This window comes from Nicotiana tabacum, chromosome 6, assembly GCF_000715075.1.
Source record: "Nicotiana tabacum cultivar K326 chromosome 6, ASM71507v2, whole genome shotgun sequence".
In the NCBI taxonomy this organism is placed as follows: Eukaryota; Viridiplantae; Streptophyta; class Magnoliopsida; order Solanales; family Solanaceae; genus Nicotiana; species Nicotiana tabacum.
Window position 1 is genome coordinate 150,989,196 of NC_134085.1, and position 22,109 is coordinate 151,011,304.

A 22,109-nucleotide genomic window follows, 5' to 3' on the forward strand; every position below is an offset into this window, starting at 1 on the left:
TTCAACTGTATTTAGCTGTTAAACGCAGATATACTCAGTTGTAGTAAGCAGAATTAATTCAGATGTATTCATTCTTTCTGTTTTCAGTTGTATTTAAGTATATTATTATGTTGTATTCAGTTGTATTCGACTATATTTAGCTGTTAATTTCAGTTGTATTTAGTTGTATTAGTCAGTGTATTCAAGGTATATTCAACTGTATTTAGCTGTCAAATTAAGAGGTATTCAGTTGTATTCAGCAGCATATATTCACATATACCTTTCAAGTTCAGAAAATACATATTATATAACGTCATTTCATTTGTATTCCACAGGTTGTACGTAGTCAATTATTATAATATTTATGCAGTCATATTTACGCTAATTAATCATCTATACTCAGTTATACTCAACTATATATTTCATAAAACATTTACTGTATAAAAATACTTCAACGATATGTTTCAGAAAAAAATTCACGCAAACCATTTCAGAATATAATACTTGACAATGTCATTGACAAATCGTTCAAGCACCAATACATGTCAAATTGTAAACTATTTATTACGGGGAGCATTTCTACAAGTTCGCTTGTTATGTCCTCCCTGACCACATATGCTACATGAATGTTGATTTTTTGGCTGTAGCAATTCACTTAAAGTTTTATCTCGCTTCTTTTTTGGCCTTCCAGGAGGTCTTTTCCATTTGGGAGGTAGTACAACCTCATCTGCAACATGTTGTGGTATATTCCAGTCATTTCTGTCTGGTAGCGGGATCACTGGCACACCGTATGTCATTACAATTGTATTTGGTTTGTAATAGTTAGAGCAATATTCTTCTGGCATTAGAAACTTGCTCTCCAATACAGCCCAAGCATGTGGGCATAGCAATTCATCAACTTGGAACCTCCCACAAACACATTTTCTCTCTAACAAGCATACCGTGTAGTTCCTCCCACCATCGTTAACCGTATGTAAGTATTCAGTTGATGGTACCACCTATATTTTAAAATAGAAATATAAGTTTTTGAGCATTAACAAATGTATATTGCTGAATTAATAAGTTACACACAACTGAAATATTTGCATATATACGAATACATCATATATTGTATCCATGATGCAAACATTACATATAATGTAATGAAACTATAGAAACTCTCATGTTCCTGCTTTATGCAAGATTATGCAAACAGATCCACTAGAATCATATATATTCACATTAAGCATTAAAGTTTCTTTGACATACAACTTTGTTCCTTGTATTCTGATGTATTCCAAAAGTGTAGCCATCCAGTTTTTAGTTAAATTAACACAGATGTATGGAAAAATCTGTCTTTCATGATTTTTAGAATATACGTATTCATATGTATTAAAAACATGCCAGACTGTATTAATAATTAAAACTAATTTTATTCAGTTGTATTCATTTCGTTAATTCAGAAAACAATTAAGATATATCAAGCAATTACATTAAAATATAACTTACAGTCATACGTGTAGACAATCCCTCATTCAAAGTCAGCATCTCCTGGTATTTTTTCCCAAGAGTCGTGTATGTATGTGTAGCTTCTTTGCGGTTACTACAATTCCAACATCCAAACATCTTTCTAACTTCTTCGAGGAAATTATTGCCTTTTCTTTAGCCCTCCACGCCAACATATAGCGAACATCCACACCTAAATCTGATTTTATATCATCAATAATATTCCTTGGCGTGTATTTCCTCTTATGGTTTGTAAGCTTAGGTTTTATCATACCACCGATAAGGCTGCTACTAGCCTGCCGCTGCTCATACACCTTGTCCTTCAGCGGACATGTATGGTTATCATTAAATTCCCTCACCTTGAATAGTTCTGATTTGTTAATGCTTGAAGCCTTAAACCTTCATTGACAATCTTCTGAAATACATAACAATGCATAGCTGCAAACAATTAACCATTCTACATTATATTAGAGTCACTGTTATGTTTTTATATCAGTAACATAAAATATCATATGTATCAGTAAAACGAGTATGAAAATTTTTGTGAAAATTCATATAGCAATCACATGGCCTTAACAGAAAAGACACATTGAATAGAACCTAAAGAGAATGAGAAGCCATTTCTTCATAAGATGTACAGAATTTATTTACTTTAGCACTGGGAAGTCTATGTTACTACCGCCTTCAGTAACCCAAAAAGCTTTCTTGCTCTTAGTATTTGTTCCTCCAGCAGTTCAGCTTAGAGAAAAATAATGGAACTTTTCTGAAAATTGAAATATCGCAACATGGCAAGTCTCCAAACACCACTGTTGTCTTTTTATATTAGTAACATACATTTCGATACATGTATTTAAGGACCCTTAACACACACATGTTTACTTCAAATGTGATCACGATGTTGAGAATACACAAATACACATAAATGCAAAAAGTAATACTTACAGCACCATCTAGTGATTGAAAATTCAATGGAATTTTTTTTTGAATACGTACAAACCTTACAGCATTAGACCTGTCAATCCGGAATTGAAACCTTTGAGCTATAGCATAATTCTCCATCACCTCTTTCAATGTAGCCTTATTCTTATAAACTTGTCCAGCAAAAACCTACTTTTGATCAGTTCTTGAAATTATCAAATCTTTGTGGATTTCGAACACTCCGATCGCTTCACCTGAATTGAAAATATCTAGAGCCATTGTATCATCTGTATCAGACTCGCACCTTTGAACTGCTTCATCTATTAGCACAATATCCCCTTGATTTAAACTGCCTCCGGATATAAGATCTTTTTCGATAGCTGTTATGCATAAAGGATACATCCCAAATTCTCTGTTCTCCTTTTCAATTCTACATATACTCTGTAACCCATATCATTGTGTATTTTCATTGGCGTGGAATTTTCCTCTACTTTGTATTGTATTTTAATCATCTTTGAGCTCAAATCGATGCCCATTTGATTAGAAATTGAAGCAACCAGATTATTAAAGGAGGCATACTCCGTTATCAGTATTCCCTCAATTGAAAAGTCGATGTAATTGCCCTCATCGCTCCACTTGTCAGAATGACGCAACAAATTTGTTAAACATGCCATATGTATGGAGTAGTTATACTTTCGCTTGTATATAATTTGTATCAATCGAAAAGGAGGAGAAGAGAATGGAAGAAAATCGATCAGCTGTTGCTCTGTATTTTAGTTTTTTTTTTTTCACGTTTCTGGGTTTCTTTCTTAGTGCAGAATACGGATTAATGATGGATTATTTGAGTTGAGTAAAATTAGGAGAGAATCGTGTGATTTGATTTCCTTCCGTTTAACCTTTCAGATATTGCGCAGCTACGTTACTACATTTAAGGTTAAATACACTTAAATACAGGTAAATACATATCTACATTAGCTGGCATTCCTGTTGTTACGCCTATTTTTTTGTTGTATTATTGAATACAACATCTTAAATACATGAAATACATTGTATAAAAACATAAATGATATCTATAACACGTAATATAGCAAATTGTATCTATAAATGGCTATTTAGGCCTAAAAGATGGTGCTTTATGAAAAATTCTCTTATTTAATTTACTAATATTAATGACTATAAAACTTATTGGAACATTCAAAAGTTCTAAGTTCAACCTTGAAATAATACCTTAAAAGATAAAATTATGATTTTTTTTTAAAAATATTTATAAATTACATCACAATAAGTATATTTATATATTAAATATATCTAAAATTTCTATATATGTAATATCGGATTGGTTTAGTTTCGGTTTGACTTTCTTTAGTTAAAACCAAACCAAACCAATTATGGTCGGTTTTTTTTTCCAACACCAAACCAAATCAAACCAAACCATAGTCGAATTTTTTTCTTCTCGGTTTGCCTCGAATTATCGGGTTGGTGCGGTTTGTCGATTTTGGTCGTACACCCATACTAAGGATTATGAAAGTTCATTCCAATACAAGATAATTCTTTTTTTTAAGTTTCTTCCTTTTTTAACTCTCACGGTCTGTCCGTTTCAGCGCATTTCCTTTAGCACATTTTAACCTAACAGTAAATTGAAAGATGACATGATGTCGTGTTACTCTCCGCCTTTCCTGTCACAACTCATAGCCCTAGGGACCAATTAAGAGGTGAAATTATTGATTTGGCAATACAGACCTTTTCCGCACTGGATATTACCTTTTGCCATTTTTTGCAGAATTGAGGACATGAAAGAAATTATAGAAGAATATAGATCAAGAGAAAACAACATAATCTAAATGAACACAAAAATCACCATAACACCTCGGAAAAATAAAAAGAAAAAGGAAAAAAAGGTCAATATACAATACACCACAAATCTGAGTTCCTAATCTTACATATCGTCATTTACATGGAGCCAAAAACCAACCCCACAATACAAACAGGCCGCCACCAATACACAACAGCCATATATCAAACATCAAATGAATAAAATAAAGGGCTATCTATGTCAATCGGAAAATAAAAAAAAATCAGTGATGAAGAAATTAAACACCCACACACCAGAAAACTGAAAACGAATAGCCAAGGCTTAGGTGCATAACGTTACAGGCATGAGCTGCCAATTTCTCCTACAATCATTGGGAATCGGGAGCGGTAGCGGAAGCTGATTCGACAAGTTTTTGTGCCAGAGAGAGTTGATCCATCAACTGGACGACACGTGTCCTGTAAGTCCGAGCCTGATCTACAGCCTCGGCCTCAAGTTCACCGAGCTGGGAGCAAAGTCGCTCCTCAGCCTCCTCCGCCACCCTCAGCCTTTCCCATGTTTTGTGCAATTCCTGCTTCATTTTCTCTTCTCTCTCAATGCTCTTTTTTAATTCATTCTCCAACTCCTCATTTCTTCTTCTGAGCACCTCGCTCTCCGGCACGGCGGAGATGTCACGGTGATGAGGCTTTGTTTGGTTGGAAGGCACAGCAATTGTCGAAAACATGTTGAAAGGAATAGTAGTTGAGAAAATGGTGGAACTATAAAAAAAATTGCTACTATTAAAACTGAGGCAATAGAAACAGAAATGCAAATTGGTGATTAGTTTGTGAGGAATATTGTTAAGTTACAGGAGCCCTATATAGCCCCATAATGAGTATGTCCAGGTTCAATGTATCTAGCGTCCTTCATTTTTGTTTTTGTTTTTTGGGTTTCTAATTTTTGAACCATTAATTAATTAATTCAGGAGCTTATTAGGTCCTGTTACGATCTTACCCATATTATATGCTTTTTACATATTCGTAAATCGTAAATATATTAAAACATCAGAGTTAGAGGAATATGTCTACGCTCAATGTATCTAGCACCCCGAAGCCTTTTGGTTTGTACACAATTTTTTGGGTTTCTAATTTTAAACTATCAATTAATTCAGGGCTTATTAGGTAATATGATAATTTTATCCTTATTATCTGTCTTATAAGATCTTCATACAAATACCAAATCATTAGAATTTGTTTAATTTCTTTTTCCTCTCCCGTAAAAAGTCTGTTAACACTTAAAAAAATAGAAAAAATAAGTGGAGTAAATATGATTCCTTATTTCTCTAAATACTTAGCGGTGGTTTGGACATAAGAATTGTAAAGTTCCAGAATAAAAGTGATTTTTTTTAAAGTGAAAATAATATTTGAAAATTAGAGCTGTGTTTGGACATGAATACAATCTAGAACTGTTTTTGAATTTTTGTGAGTGATTTGAAGTAAATTTTTTTGAAAAACAAATTTTGGAGTTTTCAAATTTTCGAAAAATTTCAAAATTCAATTTCAAGGTGAAATTTGAAATTTTCATGGACAAACACTAATTTCGAAAAAAAAGTAAAAAAAAAAAATTCGAAAAAGTAAAAAATTTCTTATGGCAAAACGGGCCCTTAATATTCTAAACTAAATTAAAATTTTCAAAATAATTAATATTTGGAATGCAGGAAGGGAAGTTTTTTTTTCCAGCGTTACATGACTTGTCTACGTTTTGTTGCGTCATTGGATGTGAAAACAATAAGAAAATGCTAGTGCTCCACCCTTGACTTAAATTTGTCGACTGTTATTTTATGTCATTTTTTAATTGCGATGTTGAGGGTCGGCCGTTTCCTTTCCAGATTTATTTTCCCTATTGCCTCCAATTTATTTTATTTATATTCAGTTACGAAGAAGAAGTAACAAAAGAAGAACACAGAGAAATAGGAATTTCTAGGTATTTGACTTTCATTTTATATGAAATCCACCTCTTTATGTTGCCATCGTCATAGTCGGCATTTTAGATGTCCTTTGGACGACTTCTTGCTAATATTTTGCAAAGAAATGGATTTGGCACTAAGTTGAAGAAAATTTAGACCGTGTAAATAAAAATTAAAACAACAGACCAAAATTTTGGAACTCTAGCTCGGTTGCATTTCAATTCTTGCCCCGTCTCTTGGCTTTCTCAAATCACAGAAATACCCCTTCTTGCTCTTAAAAATAAGAAGCTAAGGTCTGTTAGCTTAGGGACATAAATCACACATCTTCTTCAATCAAACGTCAAATTAAATGTTAATTAAGTTGAAGAAGACGAGGATTAAAACTGGAAAAATGCACTATCATTCGAACCAAAACATTGTTTGTTCCCCCTTTGTCCTATTGATGAACTAAAACAGAAAATAACCAATTGTTCTCTCGATCTATTAAGATTTACTAAGGTACACTTTAACAATAACATTTTAAGGGTTTTTATCTTAAGCAGTTACTAGATCCTATCTGTTGATTAAGAGCCGCATAAGAATTTTTTCACTTTAAATTTCCAATTTTCACTTGAAGATGAATTTTGGAATTTTTTCAAAAATTTGAAAAACTCTAAAAAGCTGTTTTTCAAAATTTTTACTCAGATCGCTCACAAAACTTCAAAAACAACCCAAAATTATATTTATGTCTAAACACAACTCTAATTTTCAAATACCATTTTCACTTAAATTTTTTTTTTTTTTTGAAATTTTACAATTCTTTATGTCCAAATGCCCACTAAACCACCTTTACCTCCAACTGATAAGTATGGTAAAAAAGGATTAGCAAAGGGACTTCAATGCCAAGCAATAATTAGGCATGCAACTAGCTAGAGTAGACCAGACAGAATCATAGTCATTTAATTAGTGAAAAGAAAATGATGTTCTTAAGCAGAGCTTGTCGAGTTCTTATTACATCTGTGTCATCTTCTTTTGTTCGATTTTAAGTTTTATATATTGATGGTATAAAAATATATTTGCATAATCAGCGCATTTAAAAGACAACATAACTGTGCTGCAGGTAATTCTATATAATAAACTTAATTGGCAACATAAAATAAATGTGGTAACTAAGTAACTTAAATCCCTTTTGTAAAGTAACTAACTTGCGAAACACTATAGAGGGAGAAAGCTTTTGACAACTTCCTAATATTCAAGCTCGCCAATAGAGGTAGCAAAATAGTTTAAAAAAAACAGTTATCCATACAAAAATGGATTAGATAATGAACCATTTAAAAACGGATTGAATATGGATAAAGAACCATATTATTCACTTAGAAAATGATTAACCAAATGGATAACCAATGGATAACTAATGTGTTTAAATTTTACATTTGAAAAACCTATTCCTCAAGTTTGGAAGACTAGGAATTCTCTCACTAAGAAGCCATATATAATATGAATATCCATATTATCCGCTAGATAAACATGTTTTCTATCTGTTGGGTCGGTTCGGATAATTTATCCGTTTTGACCCGCTCATATCCGAACCGACCCAACCCGCCCGTTTGACACCCCTACTCGCCAAGAAGGGCCAGGAATTGCTCTTTCCCGTTACCAAAATTCCATATAGCTTTCCATTGAAATCAATAGCAACAATGCGATAGTATATAACGAGCACCATCGCTATTTACTGCCTTTCGTTTCATAACTCACACCAATTAAGAGGTGAAATTATTGTTTTGGCAATACAGACCTTTTCCGCCCGGGCATAAGGTTTACCATTATCGCGGAATTGAGGAGAAGAGAATGGAAGAAAATAGATCAAGAGAAAATAACATAATCTAAAAGTACACAAAATTCCCCAGATTACACCTCTAAAAAAGAAGAGAAGAAGAAAAAGGTCATTATACTCCACAATTCTTAGTTCCTAATGTTACATCGATCTTGTTATTTACATGGAGCCAGAAACCAACCTCACAATAAAAACCGGCCGCCAACAATACACAACAGCCATATATCAAACATCAAATGAATTTTCCAGAAAAAGGCTATCTATGTCAATCGGAAAAAGAAAAAAATCAGTGATGAAGAAATAAAACACCCACACACCAGAAAACTGAAAAGCAACAGCCAATGCTTTCGGTGGATTATGCTCTTCCAATTTCCCCTACGATCATTGGGAATTAGGGACGGTAATGGAAGCTGATTCGAGAAGTTTTTGTGCCAAAGAGAGTTGATCCATCAACTGGACGACATGTGTCCTGTAGGTCCGAGCCTGATCGACAGCCTCGGCCTCAAGTTCACCCAGCTGGGAGCAAAGACGCTCCTCAGCCTCCTCCGCAACCCTTAGCCTTTCCCATGTTTTGTGCAATTCCTGCTTCATTTTCTCTTCTCTCTCAAAGCTCTTTTTCAATTCTTTCTCCAACTCCTCATTTCTTCGCCTGAGTATCTCGCTCTCCGGTACGGTGGAGACCTCACGGTGATGAGGCTTTGTTTGGTTGGAAGGCACAGCAATTGTCGAAAACATATTGAAAGAAATAGTAGTTGAGAAAATGGTGCAACTATAAAATTTGCTATTAACACTGAGGCAATAGAAACAGAAATACAAAGGTGATAAATTTGTGAGGCATATTGTTGAGTTACAGGAGTCCTATATAGCCCCAAAATGCGTATGTCCAGGTTCAATGTATCTGGCACACTCCAGTTTTTTTTGGTTTTCTACTCATTTTTTTGGGTTTCTAATTTTGAACCATCAATTAATTCAGGAGCTTTTTAGGTCCTGTTACGATCTTACCCATATTATATGTTTTTTAAATATTCGTATTAATATCAGAGTTAGAGGAATATGTCTACGCTCAATGTATCTAGCACCCTCAAGCATTTTGGTTCGTCCACAAATTTTTGGGTTTCTAATTTTAAACTATCAATTAATCCAAGGGCTTATTAGGTACTATGATAATTTCATCCTTATAATTGTTTGACTCAAAAGATATCGAAACTTTTTTGAACAAATCAATCAAAGATGAAGGGGTAAATCTTAGTCAGACATAATTAATCCCATATCAAAGAGCTAATGGCATGGATCGTGTATAAGATGAAAGAGATGTAAATGATCTTATTGAAATTCTATATTGTGTCTCCCATCGATCGATGGGAAGATAGCTTTACATATTCCTCTATAGATTGCTTCTTTCCTATCAAGAATGTTAGAAGAGAACTTCGGAGAGAGAAAGGAGGGAGCTCCCTAATCGAAGGTTTTTCCTTACTATATATAGTCAAGGCACCCTTACTCTTTGCTTGGTCCGACGCTCGCCTGCCTCCAATGTGTCTTGGTCGTCCCTTTAGGCGCTGCTCCTTCCGACTTGACGGATGTCGGGAAAAGGGTGCAAAGTGGACTATGTTATCTTTCACTGACCGATTTCTTAGACGGGACATTGATTGGTTCGGTCGTGACGGTCAGATTTTGACCAATATAATAATACTTTCATACAAATACCAAATCATTAGAATTTGTTTAAATTTTTTCCCTCTCCCTTAAAAAGTCTGTTAGCACTCTTCTATTGGAGCAATGAGGATAAAACATAATTGGAGTAATAAATGATTATTTATTTCTCTAAAATGCTTAATATTCTAAAATAAATTTAAGTTTTTAAAATAATTAATATTTGTAATGGAGGAAGGAAGTTTTGTTCCAGCGTGACATGAGTTTTCTAAGTTTTGCTGCGTCATTGGATGCGAAAACAATAAGAAAAAACTAGTGCTCCACCCTTGACCTAAATTTGTGGACTGTTATTTTATGACAGTTTTTAATTGAGTTGTTGAGGGTCGGCCGTGTCCTTACCAGATTTATTTTCCCTATTGCCTCCAATTTATTTTATTTATACTCAGTGATGAAGAAGAAGTAACAAAAGAAGAACACAGAGAAATGGGAATTTCTAGGTATTTGACTTTCATTTTATATAAAATCCACCTCTTTATGTTGCCATCGTCATACTCGGAATTTTAGATGTCCTTTGGACGACTTCTTGTTAATATTTTTCAAAGTAATGGACTTGGAACTAAGTTGAAGAAAATGTAATGTGTGTAATTAGAGTATATTTTTTCCCTGAAAAATAGAAAATAATATAAGAGACCAACAACAATAACGGCCCAGTGTAATCCCACTTGTGAGATCTGGGGAAAGTAGTATGTACGCAGATCTTACCTCTATCCTGAGGGGTAGAAAAGCTGTTTCCAGGAGACTCTCATCTTAAAAAGACAAAAAAATAATATAAGAGACCAAAGTTGCATTTTAATTCTTGCCGGGGCAGATGTAGAGTTTTGTCACAGGGTTCATCTGAACCCAGTACTTTCGACACGAAGTATAAATTTATGTGTAAAAATTCATTAAAATTGCAACAAATGGTAGGTCTGAACCCATAACTTTAAAAATACAATGGATTCAATGTTAAGAACTTTAATATTTGAACCAATAGAATCTAAATCTTAACTTTAATGTTAAGAACTTTAATAGTCTTTTGGCTTTCTCAAACCACAGAAGTACCCCTTCTTGCTCTTAAAAAAAAAAAAAAAAAGCTAAGGCCTGTTAGCTTCAGGGACAGAAATCACACATCTTTTTCAATCAAATGTCAAATTGGATGTTAAGTTGAAGAACACGAAGATTAAAACGGGAAAAGTGCATTATCTTTCGAACCAAAACAATTGTTTGTTACCTTTTTTTTCTACTGATGAAGTAAAATAGAAAATAACCAATTGTGTTCTCTCTATTAAGATTTACTAAGGCTCGCTTTATCAATAGCATTTTAAAAGTTTCTATCTTAAGCAGTTATCCCTATCTGTTGATTAAACCACACCACCTTCACCTCCAACTAGTAAGTATGAGATTCGAGTTAAGGGGTTGAAAAGAAAAACTGGTACTCCTATTTGGTACAAAAGGAACTTCAATACCAAACAAAAATTAGGCATGCAACTAGAGTAGACCAGACAGCCATCATAGTCATTTAATTAGCAAAAAGAAAATGATGTTCTTAAGCAGAGCTTGTCGAGTTCTTATTATGTCTGTGTCTGTCTTCTTTTGTTCGGTTTTAAATTTTGTATACAGACAGTTGATCACACCCAATTATGCTTCCTAAGAGGTTTAGCGGTCGTTGTAAATATAATCCGGTTTACAAGTTCGGAATCGAATTCCACAAGGAATTAACCTACTAATCACAATCACTAGTTTCGCAAAAATTCAAGTAATCAACCTTCAAAAATATTGAATAATGAGTTGATTGTTTACTAACTAAAAGCAAGGTAATTAAAAAGCAGTAATTTTGATACAAACAAAGCAAATATTGTAGACAAGATTGGAAAGGTCTAGGGTTACGATTTCCCCTCTCGTCAGAATCCTCCCCGCCACGTCTCATTTAAATTCGCCTAGATATTCTCTAAATCGTGAGTAATTTAGGTATCGTAATTCTTTTCCGAGCAAATACAACAATTTACTAGACGTATTCTACCGAACTACGCTAGTTGACACTAGTTTAACGCTTACTAAGATCGCACCAAAGTTTCGTTATACTAATCACACCTTTAAACCCTCCGTATCGATCCCTCATATACGTTAGGAGTGATGTTGTTCAACAATTACTTAAATATGTACCTTTTCCAAGTAATACACACTAAATAAGCACAGTCAATTGAGGGCTCTTCAATCAACCATAATAATCATATAGTTGAACAAATAGAGAAAAGTAAATGGCAAATTCATATTAAACGTAGTGAAAAAGTCATACTTCAAGAGGTTCCATCAAACCCTAGATGGAAATTTAGCTCCTCATAATTATTTGCACAAATACAAGATTAGAATTCATAACAATGGAAAATTAGGAAGAAAGAGGAACAAACGTGAAGTTGAATCCTTCTCCTTGCTCCATGCGTGTTCTTACCTCTCCAAAGTCTTCTCTCCCCTCAAAGAGTGGCTAACTTTCATATTTATATGGTATGGGGTTGAGTTGGGCCGAATTGGCTTCTCCTAATTCAGATTGGAAAAGCTGAGTTTTTCTGCTCCGGTCCCGGTCTGGAGAAGTGACCCTCACTTTGCTGTCCGAGACTTTTCTGATTTTTTCTGCTTCGGTCCCGGTCTGGCTAAGTGAACCTTGCAACGCTGTCCGAGGCTTTTCTCTTCAGCTCTTTTTTCACCAATTTTTTCTTCCATTTGATCCTTTTCCGTGCAAGTTTATTCCTACACATAAGAAACACGTAATGAGCATATTTTCACTTCAAAAGTAATGTGAACTCCCGCAAACTCACACACGAAATAACACACAAACATACTCAAAACATGCACTTTTCATCCTTATCACCACCCCACACTTAAACTCTTGTTCATCCTCGAGCAACTTAAAAGTAAGCACATAAGCAAGAAACACCTTTCAAAACATACTCAAGCATCACACCAATGACAATGGTTTATATCAATGCTTAGAACCCATCATATGCACTCTTCATATCTTTCTTCATGTTTTAAACCCAGGCCAAGATCATCTAAAATACTCATGTGGCTCTTTCTAACATCCTCGCCTCAAAACTTGACTCTAATGTATTCTACACTATGACTCACTTCTTGTGCCACTTAAAAATCAAGGTCTCTACCAATCCTTTACAAATCATGTGTCCACACGAACAAACCAAAGAGAGAAAGTAGTCCACACACTCAATATAAGTTCAAGTATAGTTTAAGGACTCAAATATAGAAAGAATTCTCTCACTCTCACAAAGAAACTCTTATGCCACCCAATTTAATACCATATGCTTGCCCTTAGTGTAAGTCTATACTAATTTAAGCGCGTAAAGTCAAGGATCAAGTAGGACTTTATATGTTGTAATGTAGGCTAAGGGAAGGGTAGGATATATTTGAGAAAATAGTGACTAACCCTCCTAAGCTTTTAATACACTACACTTCACTTTTAAGCACCTCCTTGTCATGACTAATTCAATGTCTTGCCATGAAATCATACACATTTAGGCCCTTCTTCATTAAGCACATCAATATATAAATATTTACTAGCCCAGACCTATATGAGAGGTGTTATTCTTTTTTTCCCACTCTCTTCAATTTGGTATTTTCGGCTAGTACTTTTTCTTATTTGTACAAATGTGCACCTTTTCGGCCTTTCTATGGTGGCACTCAAAAGCTACCCACTCTCTTTCTTTACTCTTCTAGTTACTTAAGTGCTTTCGGAGGTAAAGGTTCAACAAAATTTGATTCAGAACAAAAGAGATCTGTCTTGTAATGTGGTTGCCAAAGAAAGGGTCTACAAGCTCAAAAGGGGTGACTACGGATAATATTAGTATTGGTAGGCAAATAGGCTAACTAGTCAATCAAAGAAAGCCTATATCACTTCCCAAACTTACAAGACTTAATCATTTCGCTTTGACTCACACACGGGGCAAGTTCTAGACTTACAAGGATGGCACATAATACAATAAAGTCTCACCTCACACAATGCACATGACTCACTTAGGATGGCTCGGACCAGACACTCGAGTTAAAGCAACTAGCACAATCATCATAAGCTTTCAATACATAGAAATTAATCACAAGATTCTAGAGATGAGCCTCAGTGTCAAAAATAGTTACACATATTGTCAAAGCATGTAATTATAGAGTTCATGAAGAAAGTACTTAGTTCAAATGCTCCAGACCTATGCTTCGATATAAAATATGTCAAAAGCACAAATTACACAAGCTTCTTCCAATTCCATTGTTAGTTCAACCATAAAACAAAATAAAAGAGAAATAAAAAAATCTTTTTGCATTTTTCTTTAGACTTTAATCCCTCAAGAAAACTGCCTAGGTAATCCAACTTCGGGAAAAGTCCATAATTCTTTACAAAGTTTGAAAAAAAAGATCTACCCGGTTCAAGAAAATGGCATCCTCGGGAAAGAACTATGGTTTAAAGAAAACCCGGGATTTAGCCACTACAAAAAAACTACTATAATTATACAATTACATTGACACATACCACAAAAATTAAAGCCTGACACCCCACCCCACACCTAAGAATGTGCACTGTCCTCAGTTGCGCAATATCACAGAAATACAAATAAGCAAGATCAAAAGTAGAGTGGATGTCAGAAACTCCTTCAAAATCACTCTGGTCGAGATGAGGACCGGTAGTGAACCACGGTCACATCGGCTAGTCCTGGCTCCTCTACAATAATGCCATCAGTAGCACTCAAATCAATTGTCTGGAGCCCATGTACATCAGTCTGTAACTTGATAGTTATTCCATGTTAATTAGCACAATTCAAAAACATGTGGGTAATGCACACCTTAGTTATGCCTAAGTTGGCCGCGAATGATACTTGTCTTTGAAAGAGCACAATTGAAGTTCATAAGACACCCAACGGCTACCCCACACCTAAGATATGTTCTTATTGCCAATAAAGGTAGGTTAGCTACTCAGATTTCACTAAACCTCACCAAAAAAATTCATTCGAACAAATTATCGAACACTTTATGTGCACAACTTTTGTTAAGCTTCATTTGGTTCAATTTTCTAATAGTGTCATGACCTAAGGGAACGAGAGAGGATTTTTTAATAAACTGACTAGAAAACAAAAAAATAGACAAGAAAAAAAATTAAGAAATTACCTGGGGTCGTGCTAGGACCGCGTAATGCGCGACCTGGAGACGCGCCCTTTTACCTGGTTCAGTTATGCCCGGTCTCGGTCTTGCGAAGCGAGACACACTTCACTATCCCTAAAAGTTTTCTCCTTAACATTCTTGGTCTCGGTCTCGCGAAGCTAGCTTCATTTTGCTGCCGCCCCACGTTCCTTTTTTTTCTTTTAACTAAATGACAACTAGATGAAAACAAGAAAATTGGGTTGCCTCCCGACAAGCGCTTGATTTAACGTCGCGGCACAATGAATTACACTATTACAATAGGTTGCCTCCTACGAAGCACCTGATTTAACATCACGACACAACTTGGGCTATCCTTTATCAAGGATCCTTCAAGTACATAGTTGAGATCAATTTATATTCTTCAACCATGCCTTGATAATGATTTGACCTTTGCCTGTTAACTTTGAACTTGCGGGAGCCATCTTCTGATGCAATTTCTACAGCTCCGGCGGGATACATCTCTACCACACGAAATGGTCCTGACCATCTTGACTTCAACTTGCCCGGAAACAACTTCAATCTCGAATCGTATGGCAATACAATATCTCCAGGTTTAAAATTTTACTCAAGAATATTTTTGTCATGCATCATCTTCATTCTCTCCTTATATAGCCTTTTACTTTCAAAATTATGGTTGCCGGAACTCATCAAGCTCGTGAAATTCTGTGATTCTACGTGTACCCGCTATTTCTATGTCTAGATTCAGCTGCCTTAATGCCTACAAAGCTCTATGTTCCCACTCCACGGGTAAGTGACACGCATTTCCAAACACCAGTTTATATAGAGATATGTCAATTGGGGTTTTAAAAGCAGTACGATAGGCCAAGAGTGCAACATCTAGCTTTCTTGCCCAATCCGTTCTTGTAGCATTAACGGTCTTTGTCAAAACACTCTTTATCTCTCGGTTCGACACCTCCACTTGCCCGCTTGTTTGTGGGTGATATAGGGTGGCAACCTTATGGCGAACACTGTATTTTTTAAACAACTTTGTGAAAGCTCGATTGCAGAAGTGAGTGCCTCCATCACTGATTATTGCCATTGGAATGCCAAACCGAGTGAATATATTCTTTCTCAAAAACCAATGACTCTCTTTGCATCATTTGTAGGGAGTGCCACAGCTTCCACCCATTTTGACATATAGTCCACAGCTACAAGTATGTACTTGTTGCCATATAAGCTGACAAAATGGCCCATGAAATCGATTCCTCATACGTCAAACACTTACACTTCCTGAATTGGGTTCATGGGCATCTCATGTGGGCTAGAAATATTCCAGGTCTGTTGCCATTCATCACAACCCTTCACCTAGAGGTGTGCATCTTTGAAATGTCAGATAATAGAAGCCCGACTCCAACACTTTCGCAGCTGTCCTTACTCCTTCGAAATGGCCATCATGAGTATGCGTGACAAGCCTGCAAAACAGAAGATTGGTTTGTCTCAGGGATACATCTCCGGATCATGTTATCAACACAAATCTTGAACAGATAAGGCTCATCCCAATAATACATACGACAGTCACGAAAGAACTTTTTCTTTTGGACAGAGGAGAGGTCATAGGGGATAATACCGCTTGCCAGGTAATTTGCAATATCTGCATACCATGGCATTCCCTCAAGGCTCTGAGGCTCGTGGCCAACAATTGTTCATCTGGTAAAGTCTCCACAATCTCTTCCACCTCAACCTTCTTCTCTACTTCTTCCAGCCTAAACAAGTGATCAGCTACTTGGTTCTCCATTCCCTTTCGGTCACGGATTTCCAAGTCAAATTCTTGCAGCAGTAGCACCCATCGAATAAGGTGCGGCTTTGACTCCCTTTTCTCAATTAGGTACCTGAGAGCAGCATGGTCAGTATAAACAATTACTGATGGATATAAATTATTCTTATATTTTAATAAAAAAATATAATATGTTAGATATAAAACATGACCAATTTATATCCTATTCTCGCACTTTTCTAACAATTCTTCCAGGAAAAAGAATACATGGAAAAAGAGAAAAAGAAATAACCTACAGTTCAAAGAAGAAGGATACATCCGTGACAATTTCATCTAAGACTACACAAAGTCAAGGGATATAAAAGTTATTGCAAATTCTAACAAACATTTCATGACAAATTGCCATGTCAATTTCTCATCAAGGCCATATGATATATTGATATTATCTTGAAAATTCTCACCAAGGTCTTGCAGAAATTTTCCTATAAATAAGCATATGTTTGTAGAAGAAAGAGCATCCCACTTTGTATCCAATTTCCTATCTAATTTTTTCTAAGTTTCTAAAGAGAAAGAGAAGAGTAATCTTGGTCTCTTCCTCTAGTCTTTATCTTTGTAGTAAAAATATTCTTAGTCTTTTGAAAGTATTTTTTACCTTTCTTACTTCATAATGGAGTAATTTCTTTTTGTTGGGATAGTTGATAAAACTTGATATAATTATAATACTATCTTAGTTCAATACATTCTTGCCCTGAAACTCTATTTACATTTCATACTGTGCTGGAATGATGATTTTTTAATAATTCTTATCACATCTAAATATTTTATATCTAAGTTATTCTTATATTAATTTTGTAATTCTCACAGAGCAAAATTAATATATAATAACTAATGAATATAATATTAGAGTGAAAGTAATTTTTGGTAAGATTGTTATTTCAAGTCTGTAATCTTGCTTTCCTCAGTTTTAATTCTCACGGAGGAATTGTTGAAGGCAAGATTATTGATTTTCTAGTAAAAATATTCTCACGAAGATTTTACTACACTTGAGCACAATTCAGGCAAGATATTTCAGTTTAATTGTCACTAGTTTTAAATCAATTAATTGACATAACCTCACAGAGTGTTAATTATTTATTTATTTCTTAGTGTAAAAATATAATTGTATTAGCAATAAGCAATTATTCTTTAGAGAAATACGTATAAAACTGAGATTTTATTGTAATGATATATCAAGTGAATTCAACGATTCTCAACTCTTTTTAAATATAAACTTTTCAGAAGAAATTTGTCTTATTTTATAATTTCAAACACACCTTTCATCAATTTGGTTCTCTCAAATAGTAGTCAAAATATTACAAGTCTGTAGTTTAGATTGTCCAATCTCTGTGGGACGATATCATAACTATACTATTTGACAGAGTACGAGCAGAAAATCCTATACACACAAGCTTCGTCAAATTTTTGGCGCCGTTGCCGGGGATTGGCACACATCTACTTCAGATTAACTATTTTATTACTAATTTGAGAATTTATTATATTGTTAATTTTTCCTTCAAAATGTTATCTCTTAAATACTACTATCATAATTGTTATTAATATTAGGAGCAATTCTATATAATATTGTAAAAAAGCATATATAAAAAAATAAAAATAAAAAACTTCAACCTACTTTATTTTATATTTTATTATTATATTATTATTGTTAGTACTAACATCTATATAATAGTATAATATATTAGTTTTATGATTCACAATCTCATTTTTTTATTTGTCAATTTGTTTAGTATATTTTATTATTTTTATTATTAAAATTGTAAGTACTTGTTTTATTATTCTAATTCTAAACGTATCCTTTGTACTATTCTATATTACTATTATTATAACTATTACTTTTAATGTATTTTTATAAAATAATATTTTTGTTCAACTTTTTTTAAGTGATAGTACTTTAATCCTTCAGCATACTTGATTTATTATTGAATTTTTTTTCATATAATATAATTAGTATTATATTATTTCTTTTGATGGTTAGTTACAACTTATTATTTTAGTTAACTATAATATTTGCGTACTATTTTTTTATTTATTTTTAAAAATTATCTATTACTATTTTAGGAACTGTCTTTATTTTACTTTAATTTCAAATAGTTTATGACCTGCTCTTCTACAAAAGAGTTGGCTAATTATGATCCTGAAATTGAAAAAACTTTGCGATTGTGCAGGAAAGGACAAATATCGTCTCAAAACATAACTTGCAACAGAATGGAGCACCAATTACAAGATGATAACAATCCACTACAAATTCCACCACCAGCTCATGTAGAGGAGCAGTTTGATGAAGTAGCACCAAGACCAGCAAACAGAATCCTAAGGGATTATGCTAGACCTGATCGCTTTAACTGTGAATCTAGTGTCAGGAAACCTCCAGTAGCAGCTAATAACTTTGAAATCAGGACAGCCCTGATTCAAACAATTCAATAATCTTGCATTTTCACTGGTGATCTAAGTGAAGATCCACATAGTCATTTAATTGACTTTTTAGAATTGGTTGAAACCGCAAAGTATAATGGAGTACCTCCTGAAGCAATTAAGTTAAGGCTATTTCCTTTATCTTTAAAAGGAGAGGCCAAAACTTGGTTACGAAGTTTGCCGCAAGGGTTTATTACCACATGAGACCAAATGACTCAGAAATTTTTAAATAAATATTTTTTCCCTGCTAAAACAACAAAGTTAAGACATGATATATCTAACTTCTTGTAGACTAACACTGAGTCAGTTTATCAAGCTTGGAAAAGATTGAAAATAATGTTAAGGAAATGTCCACATCATGACATTCCTGAACATATGCAGTTGTACATTTTTTATCATGGTTTGAAACCATCTTCTAGAAATGTAATAGATGCAGCTGCAGGAGGTTCCATAATGGGAAAAATCACAGAAGATGCATTGCAATTGCTTAATGAAATTTTTGAAAATGCCATACAATGGCCATCTGAGCGTGTAATCATTAAGAAATCTGCTACAGTAAATCAGGTGGATGCTTTAAATATACTAACATAACAGATTGTTTCTTTGGCACAAAAATTTGAATCTTTCAGGTAAATACACAACAACCAAGCCAATATGAGGCTTGTAACTTGTGTGGGGGAAACCATCTAAACCACGAATGTCAAGCAACCAATCAAAATGATGAACAAGTCAATATCATCGGATACAAGCCGTATCCTTTTGGAAGTCCATTAGCACAAAAACATCCAGGATTTCAATGGAGCAATGCAAATGGTGCTGAAAACTCTCAAAACTATCAAAAGCAATAGGTACAAAGTCCACCCGGATATTAAAATCAAAATAGTGGACAATAAAATTGTCACGCCCCGAACTTGGGGAAGCGAGACCAGCACCCAGTGTCTTACCTATCCTTGCGTACCAACTTGCAACTAAGGGACTCTGAATATATGATGTCATACTTTTGGCCATGGGACACATTGCAAGACGACAACGAATACTGACTAAATATGAATATAAAGCTTGTCCAACATATCACGACCCAATTCTCGAACCTGGTCGTGATGGCGCCTCTCATGAAGACAAGACCAGTCATTCAACCCAATTCATCCTTTTAAGACAATTAATTAACACAATTATAGTATAAACATTGTTTAATAATATCCAATAGCAGAAAGTATAGATAAAATACGGAAAATCCAACACAACTCAGCCCTAACCGGGATGTCACAAGTCATGAGCTACTACAGAGTTTACTAAAAATTCTACAAAGTATGGAATTAGGAACAAAGTCTGAAGATATCATAAATGACAGAAGATAAGGGAGAAAACGGGTCTGCGAACGCCATGCAGCTACCTCGATAACTCCGATGAAAACTGAACTGCAGAAAAACTCGCTCTATGCTTTAGGAATACCTGTACCTATACACATGGTGCAGGGAGTAATGTGAGTACTCCGACCCAGTGAGTAATAAATATAAATAATGACTGAAGGTAAGAAAACACGTTAAGGCACACAACATTCTATACAGAAGCAGTGAAATCATTTAAAATAATAATTCAGTGAAGCATCATGTGAAATTTCTTTTAAACCGGTAAAACATGTAATTTTGCAGTAAAATGACGAGTAGAAATCTGCCCCTCGAGCTCAATATCAAAACAACAAGTAGAAATCTGTCCCTCGGGTTCAGTATCAAAATAATAACTAGAAATCTGCCCCTCGGGCTCAGTATCTCGGAACAGTATCAGCCCCTCAGGCTCAGAACAGTACAAAGCAACTAATCAATGAAATAAGAGCACATAATCATTATGGCAGATAATGCAGATAAAGAATAAATGCATGAGTGCAATGCAATGCATATGACGGTACCCTCTGGTACCCACTGCGGCGTGCAACCCGAGCCATCCATATTTATTTATCGTCGACGACGCTCACTGGGGGTGTGTACAGACTCCGGAGGGGCTCCTACAGCCCAAGCGCAATAACAAGCCATCTCGTGGCATCAATCAAGTCCTGGTCAGTCATTGTTACCTGACCAATTTATATCACACAGTGCCATTGTTACCACTGTTTCAAGTCACTCGGCCTCAATATCAATGTAATCAACCAGGCTCTCGGCCTCAATATCAATATAACACTGCTGCGGCGCGCAGCCCGATCCATGCTCAGTCCAGAAATCATCATAAGCCCCTTGGGCATTTGTAAAACAGTAGTTCTCAGCCCGAAATATCATTTAAAAATATCATTTAAGTTTTCAAATCTTAGAAAGATGGCTGAGTTTGCAAAACAGTATTTAAAACCTTGGACTGAGATCAAATGATATGCATGTATGCGAAAACAGTGATGTCAATCCCTGAAGGATTTAAATAATTGGCAAGAAGCCCAAATGTAACAATTAAATCCAAGTAAGGATGATTCTCAATTTAGTTCAAGTAGAAAATACGGTAAAAACATCTCTCGGGACGGACTAAGTCGCAATCCCCAACGGTACTCTACCCCACGCCCATTATCCGGCGTGCAAGTCACCTCAATATAGCGTTACGATGTGAAATTCCGGGGTTTCAAACCCTCAGGACATCATTTACATCAATTACTCACCTCAAACTGGCCAAAACTCTAGCTAGCTATGCCCTTGCCTCTCAAATTGGCCTCCACGCGCGTCGATTCTATCCAAAATCAGAACGAGTAGGTCACAATATGCTAAGGGAACATAGCCCAAGCGAAAACATTCAAAAAATATCAAAAATCTCGAAATTAGCAAAACCCGAGCCCCGGGCCCACATCTCAGAATCGGGTAAAATTTACATTTTCAGAATCTTCATACCCTCACGAGTCTAACCATACCAAAATTATCCAATTCCGATACCATTTGGTCCTTCAAATCATCATTTTACATTTTTGAAAGGTTCCACAATTTTCTTCCCAAATTCCATCTCAAATCACGTATTAAATGATGAATTCAGTGATAGATTCATGTACTCTAACCAAATCTGAGTTAGAATCACTTACCCCGACCAATTTATTGGAAAACCTTCGAAAAATCGCCAAAATCCGAGC

General features: G+C 34.9%; 1 non-coding gene across 1 annotated transcript; it reads right to left on the reverse strand.

The window, feature by feature from the left end:
* Positions 1 to 19,273: 19,273 nt before the first annotated feature.
* Positions 19,274 to 19,380, reverse strand: LOC142182370 (small nucleolar RNA R71). The gene has a single exon (XR_012711206.1). It is a non-coding gene; the product is annotated as a small nucleolar RNA R71 (small nucleolar RNA).
* Positions 19,381 to 22,109: the final 2,729 nt, after the last annotated feature.